Source organism: Leuciscus leuciscus, assembly GCF_965113295.1.
Source record: "Leuciscus leuciscus genome assembly, chromosome: 16".
NCBI classification, from domain to species: domain Eukaryota; kingdom Metazoa; phylum Chordata; class Actinopteri; order Cypriniformes; family Leuciscidae; genus Leuciscus; species Leuciscus leuciscus.
Window position 1 is genome coordinate 28,014,950 of NC_138740.1, and position 23,294 is coordinate 28,038,243.

General features: G+C 43.9%; 2 long non-coding RNA genes across 2 annotated transcripts in view; one reads left to right on the forward strand and one right to left on the reverse strand.

Annotated features, from left to right (window-relative positions):
• LOC309477131 overlaps positions 1-19,766 on the reverse strand; it is a 70,881-nt gene extending 51,115 nt beyond the window's left edge. Inside the window, exon 1 of the long non-coding RNA XR_014198537.1 lies at positions 19,340-19,766. This is a non-coding gene — a long non-coding RNA (uncharacterized lncRNA). The remainder of the gene's footprint in view (positions 1-19,339) is intronic.
• LOC309477129 lies at positions 5,332-6,286 on the forward strand. Its single transcript, XR_014198535.1, has 2 exons — positions 5,332-5,888; positions 6,188-6,286. It is a non-coding gene; the product is annotated as an uncharacterized lncRNA (long non-coding RNA).
• Positions 19,767-23,294: the final 3,528 nt, after the last annotated feature.

Genomic DNA, 23,294 nt, shown 5'->3' on the forward strand with positions numbered 1-23,294 from the left:
TATTTTATTTTATTTTTCAATAAATGCAGCATTTCACATCAAAATAGAGTGCAGGCCTAAAAAAAAAAAAAATTCAAGTGAGAAGAGCGCCATCTAGTGGCTTCAAAATGTATTAATTTATGTCATGTCCTATAACCGCCTATAGGCGGCCTATAGCTTTTTTATTTATTTATTTGATTTATTCCCATTCGGAAAGAAAAACATTTATTACTAAGCAACCACTGAATGGAACAACACAAATTATATATCATTTTAAAGCTTAGGATCTCGGCTTTTTAATGCATCTAATTACATTTATTAGCTCCTAACGAGTGCTGAGTAATCCCTCTAAAACCAAGTGTACCGCCAGCAGGCGCCACCTAGCTGCGAAAATATTCATTACCATATTTTTCTAAAATCTTGCCTTGAGTAACACAAAGTTGATGTCATTTGAAAGCTTAGAGTCTGAACTTTACAGTGAATGTATCCACTTTGAAAAACTCTTAAGTATTGCTGAGTTATTTGCTGATAAATAGAATTTCTTTTTTTTCATAATCTATAAAATAATGTACTGCAATGTGTCAAAAACATCATACAGCTCATGAAACATTCACAGATAATTGAAAATGGCACTTCATTTTTTACAGCATATTATTACAATTAAAATGAGCCCAAAATGAACATAATCTATTGCTTTTATGACAAGATATTCTTCATGGAGAAAAAATTGCCCATGAGGGGGTGTCAAAGACTGTACAAAAAGGCTATCTCTTTTCCAAATGCTGTAACTTTTGATTCCTTTATCCAAAAATTATTATTTTTTTATCCAAATGAAGCTAACATGTAGGGGGACTTCACTAAAAAAGAATTTTCCTCCTACCTTATTTCCTTCCGGAGTTATTCCTTGACAAATAAGAAAGATATGCAAAATCATAATAAAAATTATATATATATATTGTCTTTTATCCGCCATTTCTTGGCAGGACAATGTCTAAATGTAATGTAATTTATATTTTCAAAAAATTTAAAAAGAGTTCTTTCAAACGATACCTAACTTTTGATTCTCCTTGCTATAGTTTTGGAGTTATTATGATTATATAATTTTTATATAGTTTGGGGCAAAATTTGCTGTTTCAGTCTTACCAGTTCATTTCTCTCTGTGTGTGTGTGTGTTTGTGTGTGTGGGTGTGTGTGTGTGGGGGGGGGGGGGGGGGGAAAATTAAACAATTCAAAACGTTCAAGTTTTCGCCCGTTTTCGGACGAAGAAGCTCAGAGGGTTAACAGTATAAGCACAATAAGACTCGAAAGATAACTTAGTCCAGTATCCAGGCGCTGGTAGACAGGCTTTTAGTGCGTGTGAGCTTCACAAGAAACGCACACGTTAGAACAGCGCATCAGCACGCGAATTAAATGTAAACCGACAAGGCAGTGTCCCGTTCCGCTGCGTTAACATTTTATGTGAATATACGTCGCGTTGTTCAGTATGTTGGGACAGAGGCGCCAGAACAGATATAATGCACGATTCTACGATATTTCTTCAAAAGCAGATCGTGGAGACATTTTAATCGTCCACGATCAAAAATCGTCATATCGCACACCCCTAGTTTTAGATGATATAGAGAGACAAATCTAACAAATGATTTATAGTGATAATAAAAAAATGTATCACAAGCAGAGAGCGCAGCCTCAAAGGTTAGTATGAATCATAGAAGCAGATTGATAAACTCCTAGAGAAAACATTGAAGTCGGGTATTAAATTATGGTAATTGAAAACCTGACAACTAAAATTCAAATGAAATTTGAAACATTATTAAGAACTAGAATATTATTATTTCTTTAAGATAAAATAAGCAGAAGCAGTGTTACAGGATTAACAGTGTTGCTAAATGTAAAATGTGTAAGAAGGCATTTGATTAAACAAAAGCTTGTTAATGTTGATTTTAAAAGATAAGCTTGTGATTTGGCCAAAACAGGTTTGCTTATCTAAATCTGGCATGTGCTGTGACTGAAACTGCCAAAGTTTCAGTGCAACAGAGACTCATTCTGAGTGGAAATTTGTAATGTCTAAATTACAATACATGTCATTTATGGATAGGATGCCTTAAGATGGGCTAAAGTAGATAAAAGATGGTAGAGTTAAAGTCTGAAGTTAAAAGTTTATGAGAATGCAGTGTATCAGTCCTGAATGCCTCAAGAGTCTCTCTCTCATTCAATGTCAGCTGAAAGCTGTTGTCTGAGCCTGTGTAAAGCACAGTGTTCCAGTTGAAAATCATAGATATGGAAAAGCTCAAACAAATCATGCTACAGGCAGTTCAGATTTGATCAATTTAGAGGACAATTTGTAAATGTTTTAGAAATAAAACGGGAATGATTTAAAATAAGTCTTTAAAATAATAATGCAGACCTTAAATGATAGAAGTGACATTTTTGACTAGTTTATTTTAGGACCACTTGATATTAGTCCGATGTCTGATATTAGCCTCCACCATGAAACAGGGCCGATGGCTCCGGCTACAGAAGTAACAGTACACTGAATGTCAATATTGAATGTTCCAAGTGGATATGATGGTTCTTGGTTACCTCGTATAAAAAAATAAATACATTTCATTATCACAAACTATGATAATTTTGCTCAAGTGAAGTAGAGCCATAACTCAGTGTGCAGGAGGCGTAGATCCCGAAGACGGGTAAGATTCTCTGATGGCCATAAGGGAACAACCTAAGCCAGGGGCTATGCCGCCACTGGGGCATCTGCCCACCAGGTTTCGGGAGGTGTTATCTACGAAAAGGGAGTGGTTGTGATGCTACTTGGGGCCAAGAGCATCAAAGAGGGGTCTATAAGCTGTTCCCTACAACTTCCACTCCAATATATATATATATATCAAAATGTTCCTTCACTTAAAAGAGCTTAATTATCATATAGAGACAATTACATCCAATCTCAGTAATATGTAAATAGTATCACAGAGCGCAACCAACAACCATCTTGATTACAGGGACTTCGAATAGCTTGTCACCTTAAACATTTGACCGTTCTGTTTTAACAGAAGATCAAAGATGTGACATAAGGAACAGGTTGGTTGCCTTATGGGCAAGGGAAAATGTTTGATATTGAACTAGTTCTCTTACGAGAGGTCTCTCGTACTTGCGTAAGATATCTTACGCTAGGGGAAAACCTCTTTTCCTCGAGATATTGAAGCCAAAAATTATCCTTAATTTTGCAATAATGTAAAACGCATTGCAGCAGCATGCAGACATGGGCGACACAGCTCGCGCGCCCATTGGCTGCTCTGCGGCAACTGCACTAGCCTATCGATAGAGGCTCCTCATGACGTCAGAACCAATGAGGGCGCTTCGCGCCCATTACGTCATGTCCCGCCGAAATCGGGTGGGGCCAGGGCTATAAATACGGCCCAGAGAGGCTGGTTTGGTCAGTTTTTCATCTCTTCAGCGGGCCTTCGCATCGCTGGATCCTGAGAGGAAGCCGCGCCGTCTGAGTCAAGCACCCAGCGGGATTAGTGCATCTGAAGCTGCTGGTCGACATCTCGCCGCCTTCAGTCGCCGTTTCTGCTGACGCTTTCCGGCGTACATATCCTTTTCTCTGCTACTGTGTTTTGTGTATGTGTGTGTGTTCGCCGCCGCGACACACACTCTCATTGCACTAAAAGAGCCGGGCGTCTTTTTCAAGACGCCCCTTTCCCCCCCAACCCGCAAAGCTCGCCGGTGCGCCCGCTTGCCTTGCCTGCTTGGAGGATGATTCCTTCTCTCTCCCTCTGTTCGAGCCGCGCAAAATGCGCCGTTCACAGGGGAGGCTGGAAGCGGACGGTCGGGGTTAGTTTTTCTTTACGTACAAGAAAGCTACCCTGCCTCTGCGCCCCATTCACGCGTCAATCACCAGCGAAAGGAGAAAATAGCGTTTTAGTCCCGCCGAGGCTGGACTGACCTGAATTTTCTCACACATTTCTCAGTTCCCTGATCAGGCGACTGGAAATATAAATATTGCAGCGCCGGCAAGCAAACGCCGAAGAAAACAGGTTGACGCTCTTATATGCTCGTGCATCTGAAAGCCTTTGTATTCTCCCCTGTGGCTCAGTGGCGGAATCTTTGGTTTTTCACACGAGAGATCGGTGTTCGAATCTCGGTCTAACGGCAGATTAATTATGCCTCCAATGCTTCGCTCTGTAAGTTCCCTGAAAGGCGACTGCAGATGTGCATTTTGCAGCCAACGAGCGCATTGTACAACCCGCTCGCCTGCACCCAAACACCATTTCTATGGTTCCCGTGCGTCACTGGCGAAAGGAGAAAAGAGTGTTAATGTCCCGCTGCGGCCGGGCCGAATTCTATTTCTCATTCCCCTCTGAAGTTCGGGCGACTGGAAATGTCATACTGCAGTGAGCGAGCCTGTTGTAATGCACGCGCCTGCAAACAAACGCCAGCATGTTGACGCTCTCTGTTTCTATGGCAACTTCTCGCTCGTTCAGTTCCAGTAAATGCGACTGTTCCAGTGTATTCTGCAGTAAACAAGTCGGCGACACAGCCCGCTTGCCTGCACACAAACGCCGCTTGACGGCTACCCAGATAAATCCCATAGTGTGTATTTTCTGGTGTTCCGGCCACGGCCGATGGTGTTATGAGTGTAGACAAAATGCCCACTGCCCAGTGCTCATTCCTACACAGAAACACAGCCCGTCGCACAGGGCTCGCGCACATGAAATCGACCCAGATCGATTGCGCATTAAATGTGGTAAATGTGCCCACTGCCCAGTGCCCACAAACACTACGTTCTGCATGTCTCAAGGTTTCTGTAAAACGAAACCAACATGCATTCGCTCTGCTCAGGCAGACAATGCTCTCAGTGTTGTAAATGTGCCCGCTATCCCACGCCCACATTCACACATAGACGTGACCGGTCTTACGGGACTCGCCCAGCCCTCCCCCTCTCGGTTGACCACCGCAGAGGAGTCGAGCGCGGGCAATCTGCCCGCTGTTATCAGCGCGCCCCCTGCCTCAAATGTCATAAGCGCGACGCTTATGTTGCAGCACACTGAAGCCCCTCTGTCGCTGAGCGACCAGAGCGCGCTTCGCATTCAACCCCTAGCCATTCGTGCAAACGCATGGGCAAGGCTACCCGGGGTTTCGAAGTGGGTGCTAGACATTATAGAAAGAGGCTATTCGCTACAGTTCGGTCAACGCCCGCAACGCAAAGCGGCGCGAATCGATACTACGGTGAAAAAGGAAGTAGCACACCTACTTTGGGCCGAAATAGCGAAGTTACTGAGCAAAGGGGCTATAGAACCCCTATCACAAGCTCAGAGCGAAGGGGGCATGTACAGCAGATATTTTCTGGTACCCAAAAAAAAAAAAAAAAAAAGACGCGGGTAGGGATGTCCCGATCCGATCCACGGCATCGGTATCGTGCCGATACTGGCCCAAAACGCTAGATCGGATATCGGAGGGGAGAAAAAAAAATTATCCGATACCTATGATCCGATACCCATTAGGGGTGGAACGGTACGTATTCGTACTGAACGTACGTTCGGTGCATGGATTTACACAGAGAATACACGGTATAAAAATACATAAAACTCGCGTGCACATTAATTAATGTAATACGGAACTAACTGTTAGATACGCGCATATGCGGGTTCTTTTAGGGACACCTAATCTGTAGCCCCGCCTTAGCTCTGAACGCGCGTCTATATCGCTTCAAACGTTCACTTTATCATTATACGCGCGCGGCGCGTCCTATTCGCTTTGGACGCGCGAATGGATTCAAACTGTTCAAGCATCGAACTAGACGCGATAGACACGAATTTGACGTTCTATTCGCGTTTGGTGTGAACGCAGCAAAATGAACAGGCTGCGATGTCAAGATTGCAATGCTGGTGTGTGTGTGTGTGTGTGTGTGTGTGTGTGTGTGTGTGTGTGTGTGCGTTTGATTTATATTACATTGTGGGAACCAAATGTCCCCACAAGGATAGTAAAACCTGAGATCACCTCCATTGTGGGGACCAGCCAGCGGTCCCCATGAGGGGAATGGGTAAATAAACATACTAAATTGTATTTTTTTGAAAATGTAAAAATGCAGAAAGTGTTCTGTGATGGGTAGGTTTAGGGGTAGGGTTAGTGTAAGGGGACAGAATATACAGTTTGCACTGTATAAAAACCATTAAGTCTATGGAGAGTCCCCACAAAGATAGTGGACCAGACATGTGTGTGTGTGTCAGAGAGAGAGAGGCACGGGCGCGATCGAACAGTGGAAACATAAAAACATACTCCGTCATTTTCATACAGGACATCATTAAAACTGCAAAAAGTGTTTAGCCTACTTATATTTGTGTAAAACACAACATTGTGCTTTTGTCAAACTGTAAACTCTTGTCAAACTGACTGTCACCCAAAATCACAAACACACACACACACACACACACACACACACACTGTTTAAAAGCAAAAATGATCTAATCTTTTGGACATTCATCATATTGCATTGGTTTTCATTTCTTGTCCTAAAACAGAACACTAATCTGTTTATTTTTAAGTTACACATTCTACATTGAATAAAACAGAAAATCAAATCATGTTTTTAATGGTAGTATTATTTTATACAGAAATAAATTATTTATAATTCAGATTAAAGTTAAAGTTAATTAAAATTTTAAGAAAACAAATATATTGATCTGAAATATAGCAAATTAATTTTAAATTCATTCAGGTTACCAAACATATCTCAAGGTCTTTTGAATAAAGGGTGGCAGTCTTTCATTATCAACTGTTGTTGTGGACTATATACTGGAGAAGTATTTGTTCTCCATTTGAGTGAGATGTTTTTATGTTGCTAATTGTGCAAAGTGCTTCCATATATTTTATTATTAGTAGTATTAGTTCAAGAATAAAATAAAAATGTCGGATTGATATCGGTATCGGCAAATAGCCAAAGCTGCGGCATCGGTATCGGTATCGGAAGTGAAAAAGTGGTATCGGGACATCCCTAGACGCGGGTCTCAGACCCATTTTAGATCTAAGACGACTAAACAAAGCACTTCTGAAACGACGGTTCAGAATGCTCACGACCAAGAAAATCCTCTCGCAAATTTGCCAAGGGGACTGGTTCATGTCGATAGATCTGAAAGACGCTTATTTTCAAATACAAATAGCGTCACGTCACAGGCGATTTTTGAGATTCGCCTTCGAGGGCCAGGCATATCAGTACACAGTCCTGCCATTCGGCCTATCCCTGGCACCTCGCGTATTCACGATGTGCATGGATGCAGCGCTCGCACCCCTCAGGCTCCGAGGCATACGAGTGCTGAATTATTTGGACGATTGGCTGGTTCTAGCTCGATCACAGTCGGAGCTCATAGAACACTGGACCATATTACTCGATCACCTCGAGAATTTAGGTCTCACAATCAATTGGGCAAAGAGTTCACTGTCTCCCAGTCAGAAAATATCTTTTCTGGGCACAGATCTGGACTCGCTGTCTATGACAGCACAGCTGTCGCCGCAGCGCAGACTAAGTATTCAGCGCATGACAGAGATTTTTCGCCACGGCGCTTTAGTCCCGCTCAAAAAAGTTTCAAAGGATGCTGGGTCTCATGGCTTCAGCATCCTCAGTGCTTCAGCTGGGTCTGCTTCGCATGCGCCCGCTGCAGTATTGGTTGAAAGCGCGCGCCGCGCAGAGCTTGGACCTCCGGTCTCGCGCGCCTCAAGGTCGATCAGAAATGCGTCGCAGCTCTGAAACCTTGGACAGTGACCGACTGGTACCGGTCAGGTGTAAGCCTGGGGACTTCCTCGAGTGTGAAGGTGGTGTCTACGGACGCCTCAACCTCGGGATGGGGAGCGCTGCTCGAGGGCAGACCGTTATTCGGCCAGTGGTCGGAACGGGGAAAGCTTCTGCATATAAACTGCCTGGAAATGATGGCAGTCGACAACGCGCTGAGGCGCTTTTGTCCCCAGATAAAAAGACACCACGTCTTGGTCCGTTCGGACAACATGTCAGTGGTGGCTTATATAAATCACCAACGAGGTATCAGATCCAGAATCCTTCACAGGCTGACGGAACGCCTCCTGGTCTGGGCTCAGCACAATCTGCGCTCGCTCAGGGCAGCGCATGTGCCCGGCCATCTGAATGTGGGACCAGACAGACTGTCCAGTAGCAATCTGCCGACAGGAGAATGGTCTTTACATCCACAGACAGTCAAAATGCTATGGAGGACATTTGGCAGAGCGGAAATAGACCTATTTGCGTCTCAAGAGAACGCTCATTGTCAGGAATTCTTCTCCAAGAGCAGGGATGCGCTGGCTCACGTCTGGCCCCGCTGCCCGCTCTATGTGTTTCCCTCTGTCACGCTCCTACCCCAGGTGTTAGAGCGAATCAGGGAGAGCGGATGCCCAGTGCTACTCGTCGCCCCATTTTGGACAAACCAAGTCTGGTTTCCAGTCCTGATGCAGCTGACGAGTACCGCCCCGTGGCCGATACCGGTGAGGAGGGATCTCCTCTCGCAGGCGAACGGCTCGATCTGGCATCCTTGCCCGGAGCTTTGGTCCCTACATGTGTGGGCCATCAGCGGGTACCCGTTAACCTCCCAGCGGGAGTGTTAAACACGATCACGCAGGCTAGAGCTCCATCTACGAGGCGGCTCTATTCCTCAAAATGGTCTGTGTTCACTAGCTGGTGTACAGCGAGTGGCACTTCACCCTCACGCTGTGGGGTGCCGGAGGTTCTCTCCTTTTTACAAGAGCTTCTGGATAAGGGCAGAACCCCATCCACGCTCAAAGTTTATGTGGCTGAACCACCGCTTGGCCAGTCATTAGGAAGGAACGATCTGGTCATTCGCTTCCTTAGAGGAGCTAAGAGGCTGAACCCTCCCAGACCTTCCTCAGTTCCCGTTTGGGACCTTTCCACGGTTCTGGAAGCCATGAAAGGTGCCCCATTCGAGCCAATACAGTCAATAGACCTGAAACTCTTGTCTTTCAAAACAGTGTTTCTTCTGGCTCTCGCTTCAGTGAAGCGCATAGGGGATTTTCAAGCGCTCTCAGTGAGCGCGACGTGTATGGAGTTTGGGCCGAATGACTCGAGAGTCATACTCAAACCAAAGCAAGGATATGTTCCTAAATCCCTCAATACACCGTTTAGGGCACAGGTGATCTCCCTGTCGGCCCTGCCGGTATCTGAAGAGGAAGGGGACGCAGGCTTCCTTTGCCCGGTCAGGGCGTTAAGGGCCTATGTGTCTCGCTCATCTGTTTTCAGACAGACAGAGCAGCTCTTTGTTTTTGTTCAGCGGACGTTCTAAGGGACTAGCTGCGTCAAAACAGAGTCTATCCAGATGGATAGTTGATGCTATAGCGCTAGCTTACACATCCAGGGGCCTGCAATGCCCGATAGGTGTCAAAGCGCAATCCACAAGAGGCATGGCCTCGTCGTGGGCTTGGTCCAGTGGGATTGCCTTGCAAGATATCTGTATGGCGGCAGGCTGGGCCTCCCCGTCTACATTTATAAGGTTTTATAACCTCGAGGTTCCCGCTTTGCAAGCTAGGTTGCTCTCGGTTTAATTTTTCAGTATTGCCCGCCCGATGCTATTGGTGTAACAGGTACAGAAAGTGTTCTGTTAAAACATGTCTATTGATTGTTATAATTCTCACAAAATGGTTTTTCATATATCTGGTGTACCTGCCTGAATGAGCATCTTTCCCCTTTAATTGCTGTGATGTCATCATGAGCCTACATAATTTCCTGTTTTGCCGCCGCCTCTTCCTCTTGGCATTGTTAATGCATGGAAGAGGTGGGTTATTTTTGGCTCCTGCTAATCCTCATTAATCTTTATTTTAATCATTGCTTTTATGTCTATATCTTCATTGCAAATTATGTGTATTATGTTATTTTACTTACCTGTGTGGTTATTTTTGTCATTTTGCCCAATTTAAGTTATATTTGTGTCTTTGGCCTATATGTGGAGATGAAAAGCACATGGTAATTAAATCTACGTCACATTTGTTTTGTAGAGCAAAATAAGGGTGATTGTACTCAGAGGCTGCTTTTATTTGTTTTACATCAGGTATGTTTTCTCTGTATTTTCCTCTTGGCATTGTTAATGCATGGAAGAGAGCAAAATAAGGGTGATTGTACTCAGAGGCTGCTTTTATTTGTTTTACATCAGATCTCAGAGAGTAAAACCCAGTGAAACCGCTGCCTGTTGTCCCGTGTCTGTCTTCACAACGCAGAAAAGTGATTTTATAACTGGTGTCGCAAGCCACCGGTTACATTGGCTCGGGATGCTGAAACTGCTAGAGCGTCGATCACGGATCGTCTGTATACTTCTGTGGGCAGTGCGTAAGTCCCCCATATTTACCAGTCCAGGCCGAGTTCGCCCTGGCTGTGTGGAACACTTGATATAACATGCTCTTATCAGAGCTCCATATTACAGGAATGATGCTATTCTAGCCCCTCTTCCCGGATTCTCTGTGAGTCCCTTGTGATTAGGCACTGTATGAGCCCCGGGCACCTGCCCTTGGGACTTTAGTGTTATGTCTCAAGCACGCACGGCGTTTTACATTGTGTTCCCCTAGCGTAAGATATCTTACGCAAGTACGAGAGACCTCTCGTAAGAGAACGTACTCGGTTACTAACGTAACCTCGGTTCTCTCTAGAAGAGGGAACGAGTACTTGCGTATCTTGCCGTGCATGCGTCATGTTCTGATTCGCTTCAGCGATGAAAAACTGACCAAACCAGCCTCTCTGGGCCGTATTTATAGCCCTGGCCCCACCCGATTTCGGCGGGACATAACGGAATGGGCGCGAAGCGCCCTCATTGGTTCTGACGTCATGAGGAGCCTCTATCGATAGGCTGGTGCAGTTGCCGCAGAGCAGCCAATGGGCGCGCGAGCTGTCTCGCCCATGTCTGCATGCTGCTGCAATGCGTTTTACATTATTGCAAAATTAAGGATAATTTTTGGCTTCAATATCTCGAGGAAAAGAGGTTTTCCCCTAGCGTAAGATATCTTACGCAAGTACTCGTTCCCTCTTCTAGAGAGAACCGAGGTTACGTTAGTAACCGAGTACGTTTTAACTCCTGAAGGTCGTTAGACATGGTGGTGGCTAAAGATGAGAACAGCTTGTGATGAGTCAAGAGAAATTTCTGAAAAACGAAGGTTAGGTGAATTGAGTATTTAAACTAAAGATAACCTTAGAAAAGATCATAGCATAATGTATTTTAGATTGTTGTAATGGTTCTAATTTGAGTCAAACATTTGTATTTTGACATTTGTGAACTATTAAGGATTGACTATGACTATGATTATTTTAGTTACAGTTCTAGGAGGCTGTTGAAAAGATTATTTGCTTATAGTGAGAGAGAAAGAGACTGCTTGAGTGGAGGAAGGGATGGTACTCTGTCTTTCTGTTATCAATCAGCCAAAGAAAGCTGAAGCAAAGTAAGATAATGAACCAAAACAATCCAGCTGACTTTTCTAAAATCAAATGAAAAATGAACAGACATGCTTTGAAACTGGTTAAGAGGCCATAAATAAAAACATTAGATAAAAGATACAGGAAAATGTAAGGTTAAAATGTCATTTAAAATTTAAATATTTTTAGAGAAAAGATATAAATAAGAAATATGAGCGGTTCATAGTCAGGGATGAGTGTGAGTGTTAATTCATGTTTTGTACAGTATGTGTTAGTTTAGGACAACTATCCTGTCTGAATAGTGTGTATAAATTTGTCATTAACCTCTGGAAAGAGTGTTTTAGCATTATAGATGGGTTAAGGCAAATTGTTACGAACCGCTCCGAGACACGAAGGTTGAGATCCAAATGCAGCTTTATTGTATGGGGCAATCCAGAATCGTAATCAGATGTACAGGCAAGAGTCATACACAGACAGGCAGTCAAAACAAAGAAACAAAACAGGCAGGGACCAGAGGCAAGAGAGTAATCCAGGGAACAGGGCAAGATATCCAAAACCAAGAGACAAGAAAACCAGGAGAATGCTCAGAAATGAGGTGTAACACAAACAAGACTTCGCGGTGAATGAATGAATGAACATGGTATAAATAGACTGAGACTAACAGGGTGATGGGACACAGGTGAATGCAATCAGTGATAATGAGGTACAGGTGACTGTGATGAGTGATCAGAGATGATGAGTCTGGGCAGTGAGTATGGGAAATGTAGTCTGAGAGTGAACGTGAGTGTCTGATGTGGAGTGCCCTCTGGTGGCTCTCAAGGGCACTTCAGCTGGTGACCGTTACATAGCCCCCCCTTTAAGGAGCGGATTCCAGACGCTCCTAAATTGTCCAGGAGGGTGGTGGAGCGGAGGCGGACCCGGGGGCGGGATGGAGGGCCAGGCCCGTTGAACGGAAGAGGACCTGGAGACTGTGGTGGAGCAGGCAGTGCAGGCGACCGGGGCGGAGCAGGCTGTGCAGGCGACCGGGGCGGAGCAGGCTGTGCAGGCGACCGGGGCGGAGCAGGCTGTGCAGGAGACCGGGGCGGAGCAGGCTGTGCAGGCGACCGGGGCGGAGACGACCCTTCGGGCGGCCGGGGCGGAGACGACCCTTCAGGCGGCCGGGCCGGAGACGACCCTTCGGGCGGCCATGGCACAGGAACAGACACCGGCTCAGGAAACGGAACAGACACCGGCTCAGGAACAGACCCCGGCTCAGGAACAGGAACAGACACCGGCTCAGGAACAGACACCGGCTCAGGAACAGGAACAGACACCGTGTCGGCGACCATCTCTGCTGAAGACTCAGGCGACGTGGTGGCGGTCATTTCGTCTGGAGACACTGGCTCGGCGGCAGCCATCTTGTCCGAAGACACTGGCTCGGCGGGGACCATCTTGTCCTGAGACACTGGCTCGGCGACGGCCATCTTGTCCGGAGAAACTGGCTCGGCGGCGGCCATCTTGTACGGAGACACTTGCTCGGCGGCGGCCATCTTGTACGGAGACACTGGCTCAGCGGCGGCCATCTTGTACGGAGACACTGGCTCGGCGGCGGCCATCTTGTACGGAGACACTGGCGTGGAGTCGGCCATCTTGTCCGAAGACACAGGCGTGGAGTCGGCCATCTTGTCCGAAGACCAGGGCTCGAGACTAACGGCATCCTATCGTCCTGGGGACGATAGAAAATGTGTTTAGGACGAACAGAAATATTCTCCAGGACGCCTACAGGACGAAAGACATTTTTGTATGCGTGTTCATTTATTACTAGCCTATTAGGGTAACTTACTTAGAAAATGCCAAAATTAACCGACCAAGCGCTGACTACAACGGAGCGCGTCTTCTCATGCTGTTACTATTGTTACAATCACTGGCCGGCTACTCACCCGGAGACTTGTTTCGCGGTACATCTATCACATGGCTTATTTTCACAGACAAAAACGAGACGATAACTAAATAAAACTAGTTTTGAATGACAAAAACCATAATGAAAATCTATTGACATTTTCGTCAACGAATAAAAACTAGACAAAAATGTTAGATAGTGACGATTTGGGAAGCGATCCAGTCAGAACTGATGTCCTGTGTTTGTGGTCGATGCGCACATTTGACTCTAACGTGCTGATCTACCCAGCGGCACACGGGTTGACATGTGCTGAATCCTGCATGTCTCATAAAACGTTAAAAAACGTAAACGTCTGGGAGAATGAGTAGAGCAGACATATAGATCTGAATAAGAGTGACGACGCAAAAAAAGAGCTCTATTCGGTACGGTTTTCTGTGCGCACACACCCGACCCGAAGCGTGCAGCCATGCACATAGACACCTATACAGCGCGCGAGTACTGAATTGAGCTCTCTTTCGTGTCTGAGTGGACAAATACACACAACATTATGTCGAAATGTCCGTTTTGGAGAGTATTCACGTAAACTATGTTGGTTATGTCTTAAACAGGTTTGAGTGTATCTATGTGCATCAGTGCAATTGGATCCGCATGTCATTGGACATGAGCCGATGTCTTAAGTGACAGTGGGTAATAAACCTAATGCGGTCTGTGTCCTTAATATTGATCAAGCAACAAAAGAAAAAGAGAAAAGCATTCTCTGCTCGTTAATAGCTTTAATAATGATTCATTATATTTAATTCATACAAATAAATATGTCTGCTGCTTGAAAGAATGATGATATTTTTGAGATATGTAGTCACCAGTACTTATTTGTTATTTTTTTAATCCAACCAACTCAAAAACGTTTTGAGCTGTATGTATTTTTATTTTATTTTTCGTATATGTAAAAAAAAAAAAAAAAAATTGTTCTGCATGAATACAAAAAAGCATTTAACTCCTGTTCTTTTTTATTAAATATGTTTTTTACCTGTTTACAGATAACTACTTTGAATGGAGCTAAATAAATCTAATAAATCTAATAATATATATCATAAACATTTTAATGGTGTTTTTATTATGTAACTAACAACTATAGATGATAATAACAAAGTACAGAAACAACATGTTTATTGTGTGACGGTTGACATTCACTTTAGGACGGTTCAAATCGTTTTTCAGGACGGTTCCAGGACGGAGGTGAAAAAAGTTAGTCTGGAGCCCTGCCGAAGACACAGGCGTGGAGTCGGCCATCTTGTCCGAAGACACAGGCGCAGAAAGAGGAAGAGGAACAGATTCAGGCTTAGTATCAGGATCAGATTCAGGCTCAGGAACAGATTCAGTCTCGGCGGGACGAGACTCTTGACGGGCGGACGTGACGTGAGGCTCAGTCTCTGGATCGGCGGACGTGACGTGAAGCTCAGTCTCTGGATCGGCAGAAGTGACGTGAAGCTCAGTCTCTGGATCGGCAGAAGTGACGTGAAGCTCAGTCTCTGGATCGGCAGAAGTGACGTGAAGCGCAGGCTCGGCAGGGCTGACGTGGAGCGCAGGCTCGGCAGGGCTGACGTGGAGCGCAGGCTCGGCAGGGCTGACGTGGGGGCAGGGCTGACGTGGAGCGCAGGCTCGGCAGGGCTGACGTGGAGCGCAGGCTCGGCAGGGCTGACGTGGAGCGCAGGCTCGGCAGGGCTGACGTGGAGCGCAGGCTCGGCAGGGCTGACGTGGAGCGCAGGCTCGGCAGGGCTGACGTGGAGCGCAGGCTCGGCAGGGCTGACGTGGAGCGCAGGCTCGGCAGGGCTGACGTGGAGCGCAGGCTCGGCAGGGCTGACGTGGAGCGCAGGCTCGGCAGGGCTGACGTGGAGCGCAGGCTCTGTGCTGGACGGGACCAGCAGTGAAGGCTCTGTGCTGGACGTGACGGTCTTCCTGGCAGCACGTGCAGACATTAACGGAGGATCGGCCACGCTGGAGATCGGTCCTGTACGGACATAGACCGATCTGGTGGCTGGCTTGATTGCTGGCAAGACGTGGAGCGCGGTCTGAGGGGACACTGCAGGTTCAGGGAGCTTCTTCTCCTCCTCGCCCACAGTAAACAAGGAACCGCTCCACAACAGGGCCAGGTCAACGTACCTTTCTAAAGACCCGTGCGGATCAGGTTCGGGCATCAGAGACCGGAGATCCGATAATCCGATAATCCCCCGCGGAAGAAGATCATCAAGCACTGGGTGCTCATTTGTGCAAGATGTGCCAGCTCAAGGAATTCTGCGACATAATCCTCGATGGCGCGATTCTCTTGGCGAAGACGGATGATCTGGACATCAGGACTCCAGGTAGGCATGGCTGCTGGATCTAGGTTTGGCGAAGTCTTCTGTTACGAACCGCTCCGAGACACGAAGGTTGAGATCCAAATGCAGCTTTATTGTATGGGGCAATCCAGAATCGTTATCAGATGTACAGGCAAGAGTCATACACAGACAGGCAGTCAAAACAAAGAAACAAAACAGGCAGGGACCAGAGGCAAGAGAGTAATCCAGGGAACAGGGCAAGATATCCAAAACCAAGAGACAAGAAAACCAGGAGAATGCTCAGAAATGCAGTGTAACACAAACAAGACTTTGCGGTGAGTGAATGAATGAACATGGTATAAATAGACTGAGACTAACAGGGTGATGGGACACAGGTGAATGCAATCAGTGATAATGAGGTACAGGTGACTGTGATGAGTGATCAGAGATGATGAGTCTGGGCAGTGAGTATGGGAAATGTAGTCTGAGAGTGAACGTGAGTGTCTGATGTGGAGTGCCCTCTGGTGGCTCTCAAGGGCACTCCAGCTGGTGACCGTTACACAAATGACAAATTTGAAAGTAAGCTGAGGATTGTGAGTCAATCTGATGAGAAGGCAACACAGAACATAGGACGAGCCTTAAGTTGATCATCGAGCTCTGTCTGTTAATTATTATTTTGGTCATTTATGATGTGCAGTAAATTTGAATTACTTTCTGGACAGGTTTAAGTATTGATGTGTAAATTAGAATTGTGAAGTCGTAGATAGCCGTCGGTCATGTGTTGAGAAAATGTTATAGATTTGACAGCAACCAACACGTAGGCTAAGTAAATATCAGATTATCCAGAGAGCCCTTAACAGTTATGTATTGTAAAAAGGGGGAGATTGTTATTCGACTGACGTTGACGAAGTGTGGAAACCACAACCTGACCTGACCAATTGATGACCTGGAGAATGTTTGTAGATGACTGAATTGCGAGACCAACAACAGGCCTGAAAAGCAGGATACGCTATGCGACTCGGTGCTGTTGCCTTAAAACAATTTGATAAGAAGATGAAATTGTGGCTTTAAGTAATATTTTTGTTTAAGAGGCAAAGAAAGATGTCTAAAGGAAATTTGGCTGAAGGACAATGTTTGGGTTAGCAAACTTTATCCAAACAAATGTTACCAAATAAATATTAACAAATATTGCAGTTTTCCTGTAGCTCAAACATTAGAGTTTGACACCTGTAACGCCAAGGTCATGGGTTTGATTTCCGAGGGAAAGCAAGAAATGATAAGAATGTAAATGTGTATCTTGAAATGTAAGTCGCTTTGGATAAAAGCGTCTGATAAATGTAAGAGAATCTTATTATGTTAAATTGATGCACAAGATGAGATCTCGTGCATCAAGAGGAGGATGATAACAGTTGCCAAATATGGTTTACTAAGGGGTTCACATTTGCTGAAAGCATTCGCACAGGTGGGAAGATAAATGTTGGAAGGACACTGGGTTTAATTGGGTAAAAGCCCTGCAAGAAGTCATTTTTCCCCCGAACAAAATTGCTGTGTGCATTGTTTGTATTTTTAAGTGTGCTAATAACAAGAATTGTTTTGACAGGAAACGCCAGGGCAGATGCGGCAGCACAGCAGACAAAAGAAAACTATGTGACAATAACCTCAACATTTGTTTTTCTTTACAGAAGATGCAGACTTTTGCGCACATGGCATGAGCAAAGACACACACACACACATGAACAAATGGTCAGATAAGAGCCTTTCAACTCTTCAGAGGGGTCAGAAGGACAGGAAAGTCCAGGGGGTCAAAAGGACCATTTGCATTTAGGAAAGCCCCAGGGGGTTAGAAGGACCTTTTGTCTAAAACCAGCTGATCTTGTCATACAGGAGTGAACGGGCAGGGCAGACTGTGCCCAGTGAAAACAATGGCTATAGATGAATTTGACTAGTAATCCGGGCCTGGGTCATTATTGTGACAGAAAGGTGCCATACCTTGCGCAGCGCATTACTTAATTTTTATTTTTCAGGATGTCAGGATGTTTTGAACCAAACAGAACTGATTCTGTATTGTTTTGTTAACATGAGCAACGTGGTTTGAGTGTTTTTCAGGGGAAAAGGACCCTGAGTGCTATTCAGTAAATGCGGTAACAGTGCTTATCCATTTAGCCCGGCTTCAGATAAAATGTTTACTTGCTTGCTCCAAAGTTTTTTTTTTTTGTTTTTTTTTTCTTATTCCTTTCAAGGTTCAAGTAGAGTGATCAGGTATATGAAAATCAGATATGAAAGGTTAGAGGTTAGATTTGTAATCAAACAGGGTAAGGGAAAAATAATATTACCTTTCACGTGTAAGATACTCACTCACACATGCTCACTAACAATGCCAGGACGCACCCGACTTATCTAAAATTACGCCAAACAAACACATTAATCAATCATGTGAACAAATTTGTGAATTGTTCTTTTGTTAGTACATTTTTCTTTTTGTGTGTGTTTGGCCAGTGTATAGGTGGCCGGCCCATGTGAACCGACTAAAACGAAGCCCATTGGGCTGATTCATTCACAGTGATTAAATTGTTTTTATCATTGATGTTGAGCTCAATGTGTTTAGTAATTAATTGATAAATAAAATTGTAGTCTGTGGTTTTGTCTCTGCTCGTCCTTTTCATTTAGTTGAAAGCCTGTTTGGGGAGGCTGGAAAATTTGGGGTCTTGAGTACGGGCCTTATTAGTGTAAGCTGATCGAGTCATACGGTCACAAATGGGGGCTCTAATTCAAGCTCATAGTGATCTTTTACAACGCGCTCGTTGTTGTACTATTCTTTGAAACGATAGGGGCGACTAAAGTAATTATCCTCTAAACCATCAGGAATCAGCGGTTAGAAGAAGAAGCTTAAGGGCACTTCTCCCGGAAGGGCGCGCGCGCACCCGTAGACCAGAGCGAGAGAGCGAAAGCAGTACGCCCATCAAAGCGCTGTGCTCAGCTTTAGGGAAGTCATCAACGGAGTTGTGCAAGTGTTTTTGGTTGTTCCCTGCATTTCGACGATGATTGTTTTATAAACAAGGCCCAGTTCGATGCCGGATTTGCAGATCGTATAATGCTTAAGGATGGAGCAGTCCCAACGATAAAGGTTCACGGTCGTGCGTTGGAACCGCAGGCGGTGAGTAAAACTGCTTCAAATGTCTGTGTGTTGTTAGCTATCGGCGCGTAAGCACAGCAAGTAAACATGATCACATATAGTTAATGTATCTATGGAGCATGCGATGTATGGTGTGTGTGATTCGCGCTCGTGATTCTTTAGCTCCGCCCACACGGCACGCCTCCAACCGCTCGTTTTTTTCCGGAAAGACTCGGTACAGCCTATCTTTCTTTTATAGATATAATAAAACTAAAGACTTTTTGGAGATATGAAGGATGCAATACTACTCTATAGGTACTCAAGATTAACATGAGATTGACTGAAACTGAGTGTTTCACCCCCCCCCCCTCCCCCCTCCCCCCTCCCCCTTTAAATGAACAAAGATATTTGCTTGACTGTTTTTCTACCTCCTCTTTCTACCACAATGACCATTTGGAGTTCCTAAGGTACAGAGGGGCTGATAGTGATCTAGGCCTGCAGGCCAAATGTTTGTACTGTGGGGGGTCGATGAATTGTCACACCTTTAGTACAGTGGTGGAAGTGTAATTATCTGATTGGTCAGTTTGAATGTCTCACAGTTGGGTTTTAGTCACATGGTCAGGGAAAGGATAAAAGAAGGTTGAAACTAGGGATGTCCCGAACCGATCCACGGCATCGGTATCGTGCCGATACTGGCCCAGAACGCTAGATCGGATATCGGAGGGGAGAAAAAAATATGATCGATATCTATGATCCGATACCTATTAGGGGAGGAACGGTACATGTATTCGTATTGAACGTATGTGCGTCACAGTTCGGTGCATGGATTTACACGGAGAATACACGGTATAAAAATAAATAAAACTCGCGTTCACATTAATTAATGTAATGCGGAACTACTGTTAGATACACGCATAGACATGCGGGTTCTTTAGGGACACCTAATCTGTAGCCCCGCCTTAGCTCTGAACGCGCGTCTGTGGCCCTGTCCCAAATGGCGCACTTCATGCGGACTTTCGGTCTCGTGGACTTGAATTGCGCGTGCTCGCCGAGTCTACTAGTCCGTAGGCCGTCCCATTCTGAAGTGTGCTCAGCAGCGCCCCCTTTGTACCCTTGAAGCGGTCTCCACGAAGCCTGCATAGAAGCAGGCTCCACACACTTTAACTACTCAGGAATCCTTGCGAAAGGCCAATCAGACAACAGATGGGAGGAAATTTCACTCACGGATAATTGTTGACATGGCTGAGAAGAAAATATTACGGTTTTTATGACCTAAATGTACATTTTACCAGTTGTTACCTACAGTTTATACAAACATTATGGTCATCGAGCAGTGGTTGATGTCTCAAACATAATAATAGCACGTTTAATAATACGATCGCATTATGATTCATTAAATAAATAGAACCGAATGGCAGGGCTTTACTGAGTCATATGTAAACGTAGTATGAATATTGAAACCTGTAAATTGAAAAAATTATGTTTAAATTATGTTTTAAAATTGTAATCTTAGTTAAAATGGAACATTATGTATTATTATGTACAACTGTACACATCATTTAAATAAGCATGATATATCTATTGTCTAATGCCCAGGTGATATGCACAATATCAAAATATAGAACTGTAAAATTAGGCTGTGTAGTTGACATGCAGATAATGTCTCCTTTCCAACAACAACCAGACCGTTATTTCCGGCGTGCCGATCGAGTCTGTCCCAAAAAATACCTCTCTATGCGCCCTCGTGGACTCGCGCCAAGGGCCCTATAGGTCTGCACTACATGACGTCACCAAAGTGTGGACTCTGAGGAAGTCCACAAGTCCGGCGTGTGCCATTTGGGACAGGGCCTATTTTGCCTCAAACGCTCGCTTTATCACTCGCGCGGCGCGTCCTATTCGCATTGGAAGCGCGAATGGATTCAAACTGTTCAAGCATCGAACTAGACGCGATAGACGCGAATTTGATGCTCTATTCGCGTTTGGTGTGAACGCAGCAAAATGAACAGGCTGCGATGTCAAGATTGCAATACTGGAATGTGTGTGTGTGTGTGTGTGTGTGTGTGTGTGTGTGTGTGTGTCAGAGAGAGAGAGAGATCACGGGCGCGATCGAACAGTGGAAACATAAAAACATAGGCCTACTCATTTTGTTCGTACAGGACATCATTAAAACTGCAAAAAGTGTTTAGCCTTTTTATATTTCTGTAAAATACAACATTGTGCTTTTGTCAAACTGTAAACTCTTGTCAAACTGTAACCTACAACTGTCACCCAACCAAAATCACACACACGCTGTTTAAAAGCAAAAATGATCTCATCTTTTGGACATTCATCATATTGCATTGGTTTTCATTTATTGTCCTAAAACAGACTAATCTGTTCATTTTTAAGGTACACATTCTACATTGATTAAAAAAGAAAATCAAATGTGTTTTTAATGGTATATTATTTTATACAGAAATAAATGATTTATAATTCAGATGAGAATAATGTTAAAGTTAAAATTTTAAGGAAACATATATTTTGATCTGAAATATAGCAAATTAATTTTAAATTCATTCAGGTACAATTAAACATATCTCAAGGTCTTTTGAATAAAGGGTGGCAGTCTTTCATTATCAACTGTTGTTGTGGACTATATACTGGAGAAGTATTTGTTCTCCATTTGAGTGAGATGTTTTTATGTGGCTAATTGAGCAAACTGCTTCCATATTTTATTATTAGTAGTATTAGTTCAAGAATAAAATAAAAATATCGTATTGATATCGGTATCGGCAAATAGCCAAAGCTTCGGTATTGTATCGGAAGTGAAAAGGTGGTATCGGGACATCCCTAGTTGAAACTGTTGCTCTGTCTCTTTGATGCTCTGTCTCTCTTCTCCGGGTCCCTTCTCTCTCTCTCTCTCTCTCTCTCTCTCTCTCTCACACACACACAATTAATGGTATAAGTTATCATCATCTCATACATCTATTTTGTAACTATTTTAAGGTGTAACCATATTTTGTCATTAAACCTTTTCAATTACAACTAATGTGCTAACTAGTTTTGATTTGGTATTGACTTTGAAATGCTACATATTGCAATACAATATCGTCACTCTCTATAGCAACGCTCTCCCACAAATATTAAGCTATTGTAACTGCGCTTATTTCCGTCGTTGGTATAAGTGGCAGAGGGTGGTATAGACAAGAAATGTGCAGTTTTCTACCATCTTGCTAATAACGTTTCTTCAGTCATTCGGCAGTTCTTGCAGCTTGAACCACTGCAGGAAATCCACCCTTACAACATCATATGTGAGATATAGACATTCTCAGCATACTTTCATTGACTTGAATCAGGGAGAAAGGAAGGGAGTAGGAGGAGGGGAAATGCTGGCCAAATGGGAGGAGGGTTTGTTTATACTGTAAAGGATTTGATCTCAGTTTTTGTCTTAGTAGGAAAAACAAGTCATACATGTCTTCAAAGTGACTATAAACTGTCAAACAATTTCTCTTTGGTTTTAGTGAGAAACTAATAGAATACAGCAGAAAATAATACACAGCAACACACACACAAACACACTCTTTTCAAATTCTTCAACACTAGTTCACAAACTCTAGTTCATAAGTATTTATGTTGTTTCAGTCGTGGTGTCCATTGTAGTGGACGTAAAAAATCTAATAAAAAATGAGTTGGCAAAAATCTTGTGTTTTAGATTAATTTCTACATTGAAGAAGAGCAAAGATCAAATCAAGCAGGTAAAAAAAATTGCTCATCTGACAATATGATTTGGCAAAAAAAGGGAAACTACATAAGCAGGATTTATTTTACTATGCAAAAAAATGCATAGAAAAACAAAAAGCTCACAGGAAAAAGCATACATTGACTACAGTATAATCAGTTGTTCATATTTTGTTGGTTCTCTGTTTTTGCACATGTTCATAATTTTTCTTTTTGTATGACAGCCAAGCTAAAACTTATGTCTGCACAATTTGGCATGTTTAGTAGTTGATACCCTATACCACCTGTCAAAAAATGATTGATTGACAGGTGCCCCGCCCCTTCCGGTGTCCCGCCCCTTCCGGTGACAGGTGTCCCGCCCCTTTTGGCATAGGATCAAAGGGGTCAAAGGGCTTTTGACAGCTAGTTTTGACTTTTGATTGACAGGTTGACAGCTTTTGATCATGTTTTGACTTTTGATGTCTTTTGAAGGCTTTTGAAGCCTTTTGATATTGACAGAAAGTGTTATAACAATATGTCATGGTATCTGACAGCTAGTTTTATGCCTTTTGAACATGACAGTTAGTGTGTGTGTTTTTGAAGACACTGTGATTAAACAATATGTTATGGTATATGACAGAAAGTTTGATTGTTTGAAGCCATTTAAAGCCTTTTGAACATGACAATTAGTGTTTTTGAAGTTGGTAGGCTATCACAGGATTCTCCTCCCTTCATATTCCTGAGCTTATCCGAGCTGTACTGTGAAACTGATAAGGATAAACTGTGGAAGTTTATCTCACACACAAATGTTGAAAAGCCATTCAGTTCTTTTAAAAGAATATAAATGAAATGTTTATAAAGATCTTACACCAAAAGTTGAAATAAAATAGCTTACTAAAAAATCCA